This window comes from Podarcis pityusensis (genome assembly GCF_964106645.2).
Source record: "Podarcis pityusensis genome assembly, chromosome: 14".
Classification (NCBI taxonomy): domain Eukaryota; kingdom Metazoa; phylum Chordata; class Lepidosauria; order Squamata; family Lacertidae; genus Podarcis; species Podarcis pityusensis.
The window spans coordinates 53282371-53295404 of record NC_138039.1 but is presented as its reverse complement, the minus strand read 5'-3'; the positions used below and the strand labels follow the sequence as shown (position 1 = coordinate 53295404).

Genomic DNA, 13034 nt, shown 5'->3' with positions numbered 1-13034 from the left:
ATTTGACAAGCTGCCCCATGATATTCTTGTAAAGAAGCTGGTAAAATGTGGTCTTGACTATGCTACCACTCAGTGGATTTGTAACTGGCTGACTGACCGAACCCAAAGGGTGCTCATCAATGGTTCCTCTTCATCCTGGAGAAGAGTGACTAGTGGGGTGCCACAGGGTTCTGTCTTGGGCCCAGTCTTATTCAACATCTTTATCAACAACTTCGATGATGGACTCAAGGGCATCCTGATCAAATTTGCAGATGACACCAAACTGGGAGGGGTGGCTAACACCCCAGAGGACAGGATCACACTTCAAAACGACCTTGACAGATTAGAGAACTGGGCCAAAACAAACAAGATGAATTTTAACAGGGAGAAATGTAAAGTATTGCACTTGGGCAAAAAAAATGAGAGGCACAAATACAAGATGGGTGACACCTGGCTTGAGAGCAGTACATGTGAAAAGGATCTAGGAGTCTTGGTTGACCACAAACTTGACATGAGCCAACAGTGTGACGCGGCAGCTAAAAAAGCCAATGCAATTCTGGGCTGCATCAATAGGAGTATAGCATCTAGATCAAGGGAAGTAATAGTGCCACTGTATTCTGCTCTAGTCAGACCTCACCTGGAGTACTGTGTTCAGTTCTGGGCACCACAGTTCAAGGAGGACACTGACAAACTGGAACGTGTCCAGAGGAGGGCAACCAAAATGGTCAAAGGCCTGGAAACGATGCCTTATGAGGAACGGCTAAGGGAGCTGGGCATGTTTAGCCTGGAGAAGAGGAGGTTAAGGGGTGATATGATAGCCATGTTCAAATATATAAAAGGATGTCACATAGAGGAGGGAGAAAGGTTGTTTTCTGCTGCTCCAGAGAAGCGGACACGGAGCAATGGATCCAAACTACAAGAAAGAAGATTCCACCTCAACATTAGGAAGAACTTCCTGACAGTAAGAGCTGTTCGACAGTGGAATTTGCTGCCAAGGAGTGTGGTGGAGTCTCCTTCTTTGGAGGTCTTTAAGCAGAGGCTTGACAACCATATGTCAGGAGTGCTCTGATGGTGTTTCCTGCTTGGCAGGGGGTTGGACTCGATGGCCCTTGTGGTCTCTTCCAACTCTATGATTCTATGATTCTATGCTCTCGAGTATAGTTTCTTTGAACCTCTTATAGGGTGGACTAAACTTGGCTCCAATTTTATGAAATATCCTATTATCCTGGAGACTATTAAAGCACCTATAAAAATTTGGATGAATATTAATAAAAATAATAAAGATGACCCCTATCAGCATGAGAAATTAACAATATGGGCCATCTGTCTCCTGAGAAATCTCTATGTGGGACAAGAAGCTACAGTTAGAACTGGATATGGAACAACGGATTGGTTCAAAATTGGGAAAGGAGTACGACAAGGCTGTATATTGTCTCCCTGCTTATTTAACTTATATGCAGACATCATCATGCGAAAGGCTGGGCTGGATGAATCCCTAGCCGGAATTAAGATTGCCAGAAGAAATATCAACAACCTCAGATATGCAGATGACACAACCTTGATGGCAGAAAGTGAGGAGGAATTAAAGAACCTTTTATTGAGGGTGAAAGAGGAGAGCGCAAAATATGGTTTGAAGCTCAACATCAAAAAAATGAAGATCATGGCCATTGGTCTCATCACCTCCTGGCAAATAGAAGGGGAAGAAATGGAGACAGTGAGAGATTTTACTTTCTTGGGCTCCATGATCACTGCAGATGGTGACAGCAGTCACAAACTTAAAAGACGCCTGCTTCTTGGGAGAAAAGCAATGACAAACCTAGACAGCATCTTAAAAAGTAGAGATATTGCCTTGCCGACAAAGGTCCGTATAGTTAAAGCTATGGTTTTCCCTGTAGTGATGTATGGAAGTGAGAGCTGGACCATAAACAAGGCTCATATCCGAAGAATTGATGCTTTTGAATTATGGTGCTGGAGGAGACTCTTGAGAGTCCCATGGACTGCAAGAAGATCAAACCTCTCCATTCTTAAGGAAATCAGCCCTGCTCGCTGGAAGGATAGGTCCTGAAGCTGAGGCTCCAATACTTTGGCCACCTCATGAGAAGAGAAGACTCCCTGGAAAAGACCCTGATGTTGGGAAAGATGGAGGGCACAAGGAGAAGGGGACGACAGAGGACGAGATGGTTGGATAGTGTTCTCGAAGCCAGCAGCATGAGTTTGACCTAACTGTGGGAGGCAGTGGAAAACAGGAGTGCCTGGCGTGCTCTGGTCCATGGGGTCACGAAGAGTCGGACACGATTAAACACCAACAAATGAGTGTGATCCACCTTGAGTCCTGTAGGTATAGGGTGACATACAAATTTAATAGTGATAAAATAATCATGTGTGGTAAAGGTAAAGGTAAAGGTACCCCTGCCTGTACGGGCCAGTCTTGACAGACTCTAGGTTTGTGCGCTCATCTCACTCTAGAGGCCGGGAGCCAGCGCTGTCCGCAGACACTTCCGGGTCACGTGGCCAGCATGACGAAGCTGCTCCGGCGAACCGGCACCAGAGCAGCACACGGAAACGCCGTTTACCTTCCCGCTATAAAGCGGTACCTATTTATCTACTTGCACTTAAGGGTGCTTTCAAACTGCTAGGTGGGCAGGAGCTGGGACCAAACGACGGGAGCTCACCCCGCCGCGGGGATTCGAACCGCCGACCATGCGATTGGCAAGTCCTAGGCGCTGAGGTTTTACCCACAGCGCCACGCGCGTCCCTCCTAATGTGTGTTAGAACTGGGCAATCTATTGTCCAGAACTGGTTCAAAGTCTATATTGTGATATTAGTTTTATAATTTTTGAGTTGGCAATATTGTGAATCATGGTGTGCTCTGCAAAAATCATGATGTGGGGGAAACCGTGAAACCAGCCAATGCCTCTACATAGCTCCATTCTTATTTCAGACATCATGATATATCAGTGTATCATGGTGTTTGATTGGTGATATATCATCATGTTGAAAATCAGATATTGCAGTCCTAGAGTTTATAAAGTTATGCATGGTACAGAGAAAGTGGATCGAGAAACGTCGCTCTCCGTCTCTCACAATACTCAGACTCAGGGACACCCAACGAGGCTGAACGGTGAAAGATTCAGGACAGAGAAAGTGCAGTACTTTCCCCACCGACGAACTGGCGGAAGAGGCTGTTGGCGGGGCGGGAGGGAGCTCTTGGGCGGCATCCTGCCGGCGGGTTTCCCCCGGGGGCATCTGCTTGGCCGCTGTGGGAAGAGGATCCGGCAGCCGCTCCGCTCCTGTTCTCGGGGAGCCCAGCTGGACGCCCTTGGAGCAGGCGGGGAAGCGCTTCTGCAGCCCAGGGGCCTCCCGGAGTTCCTTCGGCCGCTCACCGGCCGGAAGCCGCCTTCCCGCGCGAAGCCCGGGCGCTCCGGGAGGCGTGGCCTAACTGTGTCGGGTCAGTCCCCGCCCCAACCACCGCGATTCTTCCGCCAGCAGCCAATCCGCTTCGGGGGGCGTTCCCTCCATTCAGGATTCCTCGTCCGGCTTGGAGGGTATGTAACAGCTGCTTCCCCGCGCGTCCCCCCGAGGTGCCCTTTGGAAAGCGGGGGGCGCGCAAGTTCGGAAGGCCTTGGCTGGCGGGGGAGGGGCTGCGGAGCCGGGCCGCCAGATGGGGAGGGCGGCGGGGGCTTGGCTCGCTCGCCCGCCTGCCTGCCTGCCTGCCTGCCCGCCGGGCGCGGCGCCTTCTCTCCGGCGCGGCTCCGGATTCCGCTCTGTCCCAAAGCGGCCGAGGGAGGAGCGAGGGACCCTCCGCCTCTCGGCGCCCCCCTCGCCCCTCTATCCCCCGAAGCAAAAGCGCTGCCGGGGGACAGAGGGGCAAGGGCGGGCTTGCAGCGCCCGCTTCTGGCCTCGGGCCGGCGGGGAGAGTTGGAAGCCCGCCGCGCACCGGCTCCCGGGCCGGATGTGGTCTCGACGCTGCTCCCTCCGCCCCTTTTCCTGGCGGGGCGGGAGGACGGCTGTTACTAGCCGGGGAGCGTCATTCTGTGGTCGAATCGCGCGTGTGTCGCGTGTCTGGGGATCCGCGGCTGCTCCCCCCCCCTCCGCGGGGAAGTCTCGCTTCCGATTTCGTTTTCCGCCGCGCTCCATCCTCGCTCGCTGCCGGGCGGGCGAGGGTTCCCCCGGTGGCGCCTGTGCCGGGATGGCGCGCCTCGCTCGCCTGGCGGGCGCCCTCCTTGCAACTAACGCGGAGTTGTGGCACTTCGTCTCCTCCTCGCGCGGCTGGCTTCTGGGTGGCTCGCTTGCCAGATCCGCCGGCCGCCTTCGCATTAACTCTCCCGCTCCCACGGGGGAAGGGAGTCTCTTTAACGTGGCGTCCCGATTTTCCCCCAACGGGAGGAGGCGCAAAACCTCCCACAAAAACCTGGCTGGCGTGCGATTGCCGAGCGGATCTCCGTATTATTTTTTAATCACTTAAATCATATGCGGGGCTTGGCTGCTTTTTGGGTGTGCGTGTGAACGGGGTGCTGGGAAAACAACCAAGGCAACGGGAAGAGAAGCGGGCGGGAGGGCGGCCCATTCGGAGGTCTTTCTCTCCCCTCCCCTCGCGCCCGTTTGCTCGGGAGTAGACGGCGCAGCGTTTCGCGGGGCTGGGCAGGAAGAGGGACGGCGGCCTCCGTTGTTTACGGCGCAGCTTCGACGGGCAGCTCCCTCCCCCCCCGAAGTGCGTTGATTTGGAGGCGGGACGCCGCGCTCTGGCCGGGATGGCCCCTCCCGCTGCCATCTCGTCGAAGAGGGCCGAGCTTCCAGGGCGGGGGAGGCGCCGCCGCAATTCGGATCGTGCCGTTGGTCAAGAATGTGACTCGTAATTCCCGAGGGGAGCGGCGAGGGAGCGCGCCTTTCTCCTTGAAGCGGATTGGGGCAGGGCGGAAAACGGGCTCCGCCTCCTTCCCTGTTATGGTTGGGGGGCGGAGAGGCGGGGGGGAGGTGACGGCTGTTTGAAAGCATCCCGGAAGTGAAACTGAAATTCGGTTGCAGGGGAGGAGTAGAATAAGAGCGATCTAAGGAGCCGGCCCCAGGGATCGTGCTCCCTCGCGACATCTCGGCAGGCTTGAGTTGCACGAGGGGTCGGTGCGCTAAAGGCCGTTGAGTCCTCCATGTGCAGAAGCAGTACATCTGCAGAGGAATCTGGCTGCCCGGCGTCCGGTGCAGTGACTGATCCTGCAGGGCTGCTCTTGTGCCTCTAGGAAACAGAAAGGGAACATCCGACCTGTGGAATCGCAGGTACTTCAGCCTTCCTCGACCTGGCACCCTCCAGATGGAACTATGTGGGAGTTATAGTTCAGTGCATCTGGAGGGCGCCAGGTTGGCGAAGGCTAGGTAGAAGCAGAGCCGGTTTCTCTCGCCATCAGTTCTGCTATACCATTGGCTCAAATAGCGTCTCTCTTTGCCCATTGGAGTAGAAATGGTATGGGTGGGGGTTAGTTAGAGCCATGGAAGATTCACTATTGACTGTCGCAAAGATAGGAAGCATCCAGATTTAGGGCAGGTATAGGAACCCCAGAGGCCAGGGAGAAAGCTTGTGGGATGCCCAGAGACGGATGGGCTTGGGGTGGGATGGAGCAGAGCTCCTGGCGCTTTTGCCTTTCAGAAGAGGAATCTGGGACTCTCTGCCACCTTCCTGCAAGAGCTGCCACAACAAAGCTCATCTCTCCACCCTGCCTTGTGCAGAACCTCAGGGAGGGCTAGGACACATCTTCCTCCTTGTACAAGAAAAAGGGGTGGAGGCTGTTGAACAGCCAGCATTGTGGCTTCTGCCTGTGTGTCTTGGGGGCTCTGGATTAAAAGTTGTTCCTGGAGAGAACAGTTGCTTTGCATGCAGAAGGGCCAGGTCCCATCCTTGGCATCTGCTGGAAGGGCAGGGAGAGATGCTTGAGGAGCCGCTGAGCTTGGTGGACCCACAGTCTGACTTAATGTAAGGCAGCTTTGCTGGTTGCTCTGTTCCCTTCTTCCATCATGACTTGAATGCTGTGGGCGCCTTTCATTTCCCCCTCAGTGTTTGTCCTGCCTGCCCCTGTGTTTCCTCACCAGCTCCAGGACACCTGAGAAGGCACTTGATGAGTCTCTGTCATCCTTTGCTCCTAGGTGAGGCATGTCTTCACCCATAAGGCTGCTTTAAAACAACAACAACAATAATACGAAGCCTGGCAGATAACTCCCATATGGGGGAGGGTTGCAACATTTGGGGGTTCGTGGGGGAAGGTGAGTATTAGGGAGCATATTATAGAGGTACAGTCGTACCTCGGAAGTGGAACAGAATCTGTTCCAGAAGTCCGACTTCTGAAATGTTCAGCTTCCAAAGCATGGCTTCTGATTGGCTGCAGGAAGCTGCAGAAGCCCCAGCGGACGTTCGGATTCCGAAAGAACGTTCGAAAGCTGAAACACTCACTTCTGGTTTTCAGTCGTTCGGGAGCCAGAACATTAGACTCCCAAGGTGTTCGGGAGCCGAGGTACGACTGTATATGAAATTATGCATCTCATGGAGAAAGTGGAACCCAGTGGGGTTGTCCCATGAAGCCAAATGTTGGAGGATTCAGGATAGACAGAGGACTTTTTCACACAGCACACTTTGTTTATTTATGTACTGCATTTATATGCCACCTTTATCTTCCTGTGAGCTCAAGGTGGTTGTACATGGTTATCTTCCTAATTTGATCCATACAACAACCTAGTGAGGAAGGTGACTGGCCCAAGGTCACCCAGGGAGCTTTGTGGCTGAGTGGGGGGTTGTGGCCACCAACTTGGATGGAGGCTTTGCAAAGGAAAGGGGTTTAAACAATCTCAGGGGAGAGCAGGCTCTCAGTAGCTAGTAGCCACAATGACCATTACAATGACCCTCTTGGAGGCGGCATCTCCTGAATATCAGTTACCTGGATTTGCAGGTGAACAGAGTGCTCCTCATGCCCTTTTGGTGGGCTTCCCCTGATGGGCATCTGGGTGGCTCTTGCGAGGAGGACAAGATGCTGGATGGGATGGGCCTTTAGCCTGATCCAGCACGGCGTGTCTTCTGTTCTTCAAAGCAATCTTTTCTAGTCTTTAGGGGCAGTAAATTCTCCTGGAGTTCAGTCTGTAAATCAAAGCAGAGGACTGTTTTATGAGGAGTCAAATCCAACCCTGTTAAGTTCAAGTGGTAGGTTTCAAGTTGTTTTTTAACTCCTTGATCTCAACAGGAAGTGGTTTTTACTCTTGCTCCACTGGTCTTTGACAATCATACGTAACTCTTTCTCTCTTTCAGACTTCAGCATTTTTCTTTTGCTGCCTGCAAAATTTTGAAAGATCTCCTTTTCCTCTTGGTGGTGTTGGGGTGTCAGAACCGGTACGGTGCAGGGAGGCAATAAAACATCAAGAGCTTGGGGCAAAAGTTACTTAGGAGAACTAAACAAGCTTCAGTGGGACAATATTATTTCATCCGTGTCTTCCCTACCTTCGTAACTTTATGATAGCTGTTGTGTGACGATGCCATTGCAGGCTGAGGTAACACCCAGTGAATTTCATGGTTGTGTAAGGATTTGGATGCAGGTTTCCTCAGTCTGGATCCCAACTGTCTGGCGCAGAGCTTTCCAAAGTGTGTGTCATGACACATTGTGTTGGCTGCAGTGTGTAGGTGTGTCACACGAATGCTCCCTGCGCTCCTCCCGGGGCTGGAAAGAGGTTAGTTTAACCTCCGGTTTGCTAGTAAAACTGAATTACCGTGTCACAAAATGATGCATGTCTAAAAAATGTGTCACCAACATGAAAAGTTTTGAAAGCTCTGGTCTAGAACACAGCTTTTCGGAGAACCCCCCCCCCCACAGAATTGGACCAGCGTTTTCAATAGTGTTAGATAGATAACCAAGGTGTCAAATAGCCAGGGCTGCTGCAACAAACAGCTGTGCAAGCCTTTGGACAGCAGAGACATGAAAGGGCATCAGAGGAGGGAGGGACAGAGGGCAGTGTTGCCCACGGCACCTCTGACTGTTAATCAAGGCACCCCAGGGTGCCATGGCACACTTGCTGAAAAACCACTGCCTTAAACCAAGGTTGTGGTCACCAAAACGGAATGTATAGTTGCCATTTTGTGGGCAAGATGGCTCTAAAGTCCTATTTTTCATATGATGGGCTGGCTATGATTCTCAGTTAACCATCTGGCTAGTTCAGCTGCCAACCTTGAGCTAGGTTAAGAGCTTGGAGAACTTAAAGAAGAAAAGTCACTTGATTGAGGGACAGTCTGCATATATATTGGCCTATTCCGCCCTGTTCAGGCAGAACAGAAAAAGCAATTTGGTTCCAGAAATTGATTCTGATTTTGCAGATAAAACGGAATTCTACAAAATAGGATATTAGTGTGTGAAAACAGTTCAGAGCCAATGATCCCTAGATGACTAAGATGACAGGTGCCATCCTGGCGCCCAGGCATCTTCACTTGGTTGCAAGTGGTTGAAAGCCAGGTGCAAAATGTGCCTGGCTAATTTCAAACACTGGGTCGATCTGCTTTTTCTGTCATGTTTATGAGAAGGGCATGAAGGCAGTGGTCCTCCTCAGGAGCTGATACTCACAGGTGCTTTTAGATGTGGAGGTTTTATGTAGCTAATGTGGCCAATCACTGATGGCAGACTTGGTTATCCATGAGTTAGTCCACTTTTCTCTACCTTTTTAAAGCCATCACACTGAATCAAATCCTAGAGATTTCCAGCTAAGTGAATATAATTATTTCCCCACATTTAGCTTAGGCGCCGTCTTCTGAGGGACAGAGTTTCTATTAATTCAAGCCCAGTCATGTTGGCTGATTTATTTTTACTTCTTTTTTTTTAAGAGTCAGGCTAATGTGAACGTCTGCTGTGCAGCAGCTGCAAGTCGGAGGTGTTCCTGGTGACGGAAGCAGCTTAATTGCTAGTAGCTTTATCCATGTGGGAAAATGTGTGGACAAGCAATGCTCTGAGCATGTGTGGCTGCCATCTTCACAATTATGGGATTTGTTGGGTGATGATGCACCACTTTGGAGCTTCTTCGGCAATGCTTCTGTTTGCTGCTTCTAGGATAAAATCATGCTCCCAAATAGTGGATCTGAAATCCAAGAAGCAGCCTCCTCTCATGTATGCTGTGATGAACTTGGGCATAAGCAGAGACTGTGTCACCTTCCTGCCCTTTGATCTGGCCCAGATATCATTGCTGGAAGAAGTGGGTGAGTTTAATATGTAACTACTGGTGACAGCTGGGTAGAATCCTAGAATTGCAGAGTTGGAAGGGACCCCAAGAGTCATCTAGTCCAACCTCCTGCAATGCAGGAATCTTAGCAAAAACATCTATGACAGGCGGTCATCCGACTTCTGCTTAAAAACCTCCAAGGAAGGAGAGTCCATCACCTCCTGAGGAAGTCTGTGCCACTGTCAAAGAGCTCTTGTTACTTTTTCCCAGGATGACAAGGAGTACTCTTCGGGTTTGGTCAGCAGCTACAAATGCCCCTAACGGATACTACTTTCAACCCACATTGTACCAGCTTCCTTGCAAAAACATCATGGGGGACTTTGTCAAAAGCCTTACTAAAATCAAGATACGCTATGTCCACAGCATTAGGTTAGGGGAGTAAACAATCACTTCTTGTTTTTAAGCAGGAACTGTAATGTAATTGTGCCTTGTGGAGTGCTTGTATTCAGTGTTCTAGCCAGCCATGCCTTCTCTCGGGATACTCCATTCCATTACAGCTGTACCTTGGTTCTCTCAGACCAAAGCTTTGCATGAAATCACATGTGGGAGAGACTTCTCCCTGATTTGGGTGCTAGCCCATTTCCCTTCTGACCAGTGCTTTTTAAAAAAGAAAATAGGTGCCAGTGCTGCATATCCTTGAGTACCCCCAGAAAAAACATTGCTTCTGACCATTCTATGTCAAGCAGCTCAACAAGTCCCTACAAGATGCAGTTGCAAGAATAATTTTTTGGGGAGCATGCAAATGTGGAAGGACCATAGCTCAGCAATAGAGCTGCTGTTTTTGCACACAGAAGACACCAGGTTCAGTCCCTGGCATCTCCCTGCCTGAAACCCTGGAGAGCTGCTGCTCGTCCATGGACAGGACTGAGCTTGGTGGGCCAAGTGTCTGGCTTATGGATGTAGTGAGCTACCTAATTCCATTTCTTCTTGTTGCTCTGTGGTTTCTACCATTCCATAATGTAGATGGGCTGTTTTCTTTTGCATCTGTAGTGTGTATATGTATACATAAATAGGCAAGAGGATGCATTAAGACATGGAACCAGACCCACACAGCAGGAGAGAATGTTCATCGTACCAGTGACTGGTGGTCTGTGCATTTTGCTGCACCTGTGCTCTTTTTTTGTAGAGAAACACACATATTGAGCCCCGTCTTTTGATACTTTCACTCACACACAGTTCTGAGTATATTTTCATGGCACTGGGAGCATCAGAAACATCATGCCCTCTTCTAAGGAGTTCCTAGCTGGAAAATCATTGGTTTAATGCAGTGGTTACAAACTTCATACACCGCCTTGAGCTCCTTGGAAGAAGAAGGTGGTATATAAATGTAATAAATAAATAAATAAATAATACATACACGGATAGATAAACTGTACTTTACAGAATTTTGCTGTTCTGGAAGTTGTTTTTGTTACCAAAGCAGCCTATAAACTCATGCCACCTGAAGGTTTGGAATGGACTCCTACATGTCAGAGCCTGGGTAGCTCAGCTGGTAGAGCATGAGACTCTTACTCTCAGGGTTGTGGGTTCAAGCCTCACATTGGACAAAAAGATTCTTGCATTGCAGGGGCTGGACTAGAAGTCCGCCATGGGCCCATCCAACTCTACAATTCTATAATGTGTTTCATTTGATCAGAACTGTGACTCAAGACATACATCATTGACTTGGAGAGGCAGGTTGTGTTGCTACCCTTTGAACTGGATGTTCAGGTGTGAGTGTACATGAATGTAGGTTTAGGATGGGCAGGTGTCTTACCTCCGGAAAAAAGCAAAGCTGATGTAAGAGCAAATGAGTTTTCTAAGACTGCAATTTCCCAAACCAGTCATTGTGTACATAAATCTCTCGTGTGATGATGCACCAGCATTAAAGTTTGGGGGTGGGGGAGAGCATTTGCAAGCTAACTATACACATTTTAAAAACATACTTAGCGTTGTTTTGGTGGCTGGGCTCTCTTTTTGCTTATTAAAAAGAGGACAGATAGCAAGCAAAGTAGTTTTTGTTTTTGGACTGCAGATCTATAGCGATCATTGTGAGGACTGAATTTCTATGTAACACTGCAGCTTGCTGTGTTCAACTGGTCTTGTGTGTACAGTACTTGGTTTGGGACAATTCTTTGGGAATTGGCTCTCATGATGCTGGCAAGGTGTCCTGAACGTTTTTAAGAATTCAATATTTTCTGGGGTTGGTTGCCTGTGACAATGAAAACAGTCAGGAGATCCAATTGAGTATTCTCAGGGTATCAAACTCTGTGAAGTTTAAATTCTGTGACTGACTTAAATAGGTGGTACAAGTCTATACATGTTTCCTTGGAAGTAAGGACCACTGAACAGAGCAGGAGTTATTCCGAGGTAAGAATGCATAGGATTGCAACAGTTCTTTATTGCCAGAGGCTAGAAACTTGAATGCTAACAATCCTTTGGAAATCCCCGTAAACACAAGGGGGACTTGATAAATGTTTTTCCTAACCCCAAGCTGTCGGACCTTCTGCGCACCAGTATTTTCAGAAATTATTCCCGGCGACGGTTTTTTGCGGGCACTTCTACTTCGCGGCCGTATGGTAGCTCTGGCAACCTGTTGCCCCGGGGCCGCCCGCCTGCCTCCCGAGAGCGCGCGCTCTGGCGCTGCTCGCCTGCGTTTGTCTGGCGCGCGGCGGCGTCAGCCGGGGGTCCTCGAAGCGCGCCCCGCTGCGGCGTGTTGGCGGCGCCGCGTTGCCGGCCGGGCGGCCGCCCTTTCCCGAGGCCGCTGCGCCGCTTTGGCCGCCACGAGCCGCGATGTAAACATTCCACAAAAGGGCTCCTGCAGCCACCCAGGTGGGCGGGGCCTGCCTCTCCGCCTCCTCGAGCGACGGCTTCCTCCGCCACCAGCGGGCCTGGGGCCGTGCTTCGCCATCCAATGGGCGAACGGGAAGGGCGGGCCTTTGATTCCGATACGGAATTTTTTTTAGCCGTCTCCCCCTTCCTCCTACAACCCTCCTTTCGCATCCCCTTCCTGGGAGCCGTCGCCCAATCGAGGCAGCGGAAGCTGGCCAGCGCCGCGCGGCAATTGGCGGGGAGGCCGAGCGGCGTCAGCGCCGCCCAATGGCCGTGCGGGAGGCCGCCCCGGGGGCAGGGGAGAGGCGGGATTTCCCAAGGAACAGAGAAGCGGGCAGTGCTCGGCGGCGGCGGCCGTCCTGAGGCGGTTGGTCTGGGCAACCTGCTCCCTCGCTGCTGCTTTCGCTTCCCTTGGCCCGCTTCCCTTCGAGCGGCGCCCCCGCCGCGAGCTGCCTCGCCGCCCTGCTCGGTGTGGGGGACGCGGGGCGGGCAGACGGAGGCCTGGCTTGGCCTTCGGCTCCTGACGAGGCTCCCAGACCCGCCGCCTGAGGAGAAAGCGGCAACGGCGGGGAGCGAGACGAGGCGGGCGCCTTGAGCGCGAGGAGGACGGCAAGTACGAGGCAGCGGCGGCGCTGAGGTGAGCAGAAGGCGCGAGCGGCTGGGCGCGCGCACGCGCGCTGACAAGACCCGTGGCGGGCGGGCGAAGGGGAGCGTGGCGCGCGCGCAGTGTGTGGAGGGGCGTGGCTTCGCGCCTGTGTCGCGCGCGCCATCCGTTGAAAGCGGGAGAGGGAGGGAGGATGGAGGGAGTGGAAGCGATTCGTTCGGTCATCGGCACTAAGGCGGTGTCGGCCCCTCTTCTTGTTCCCGCGCCGCCAATCCTAGGCGGTTCTGGCTGCCTGGCCCGCCCCCAAGTTTCCCCTTCCCGGCCGGCTCTCTTCAGTCTCCCCCCACCCTGCTTATTCGCGATGCATTGTGGCTCCGCCCCCTCGGGGAGGGCGGCGAGGGGCGCCGCC

The 13034-nt window shown here is 52.0% G+C and overlaps 1 protein-coding gene across 4 annotated transcripts in view; it reads left to right on the top strand.

Moving 5' to 3' along the window:
- The first annotated feature begins 3500 nt into the window (after positions 1 to 3500).
- SIN3A (SIN3 transcription regulator family member A) overlaps positions 3501 to 13034 on the top strand; it is a 60332-nt gene continuing 50798 nt past the window's right edge. Inside the window, exon 1 of one of the 4 annotated variants that reach the window (XM_080980683.1) lies at positions 3501 to 3524. The gene's annotated coding sequence lies outside the window, so the exon portion shown is untranslated. Of the gene's footprint in view, positions 3525 to 11963; positions 12659 to 13034 lie in introns of those variants that run through there. The other 3 variants (XM_080980682.1, XM_080980684.1, XM_080980685.1) reach the window with 3 other exon arrangements.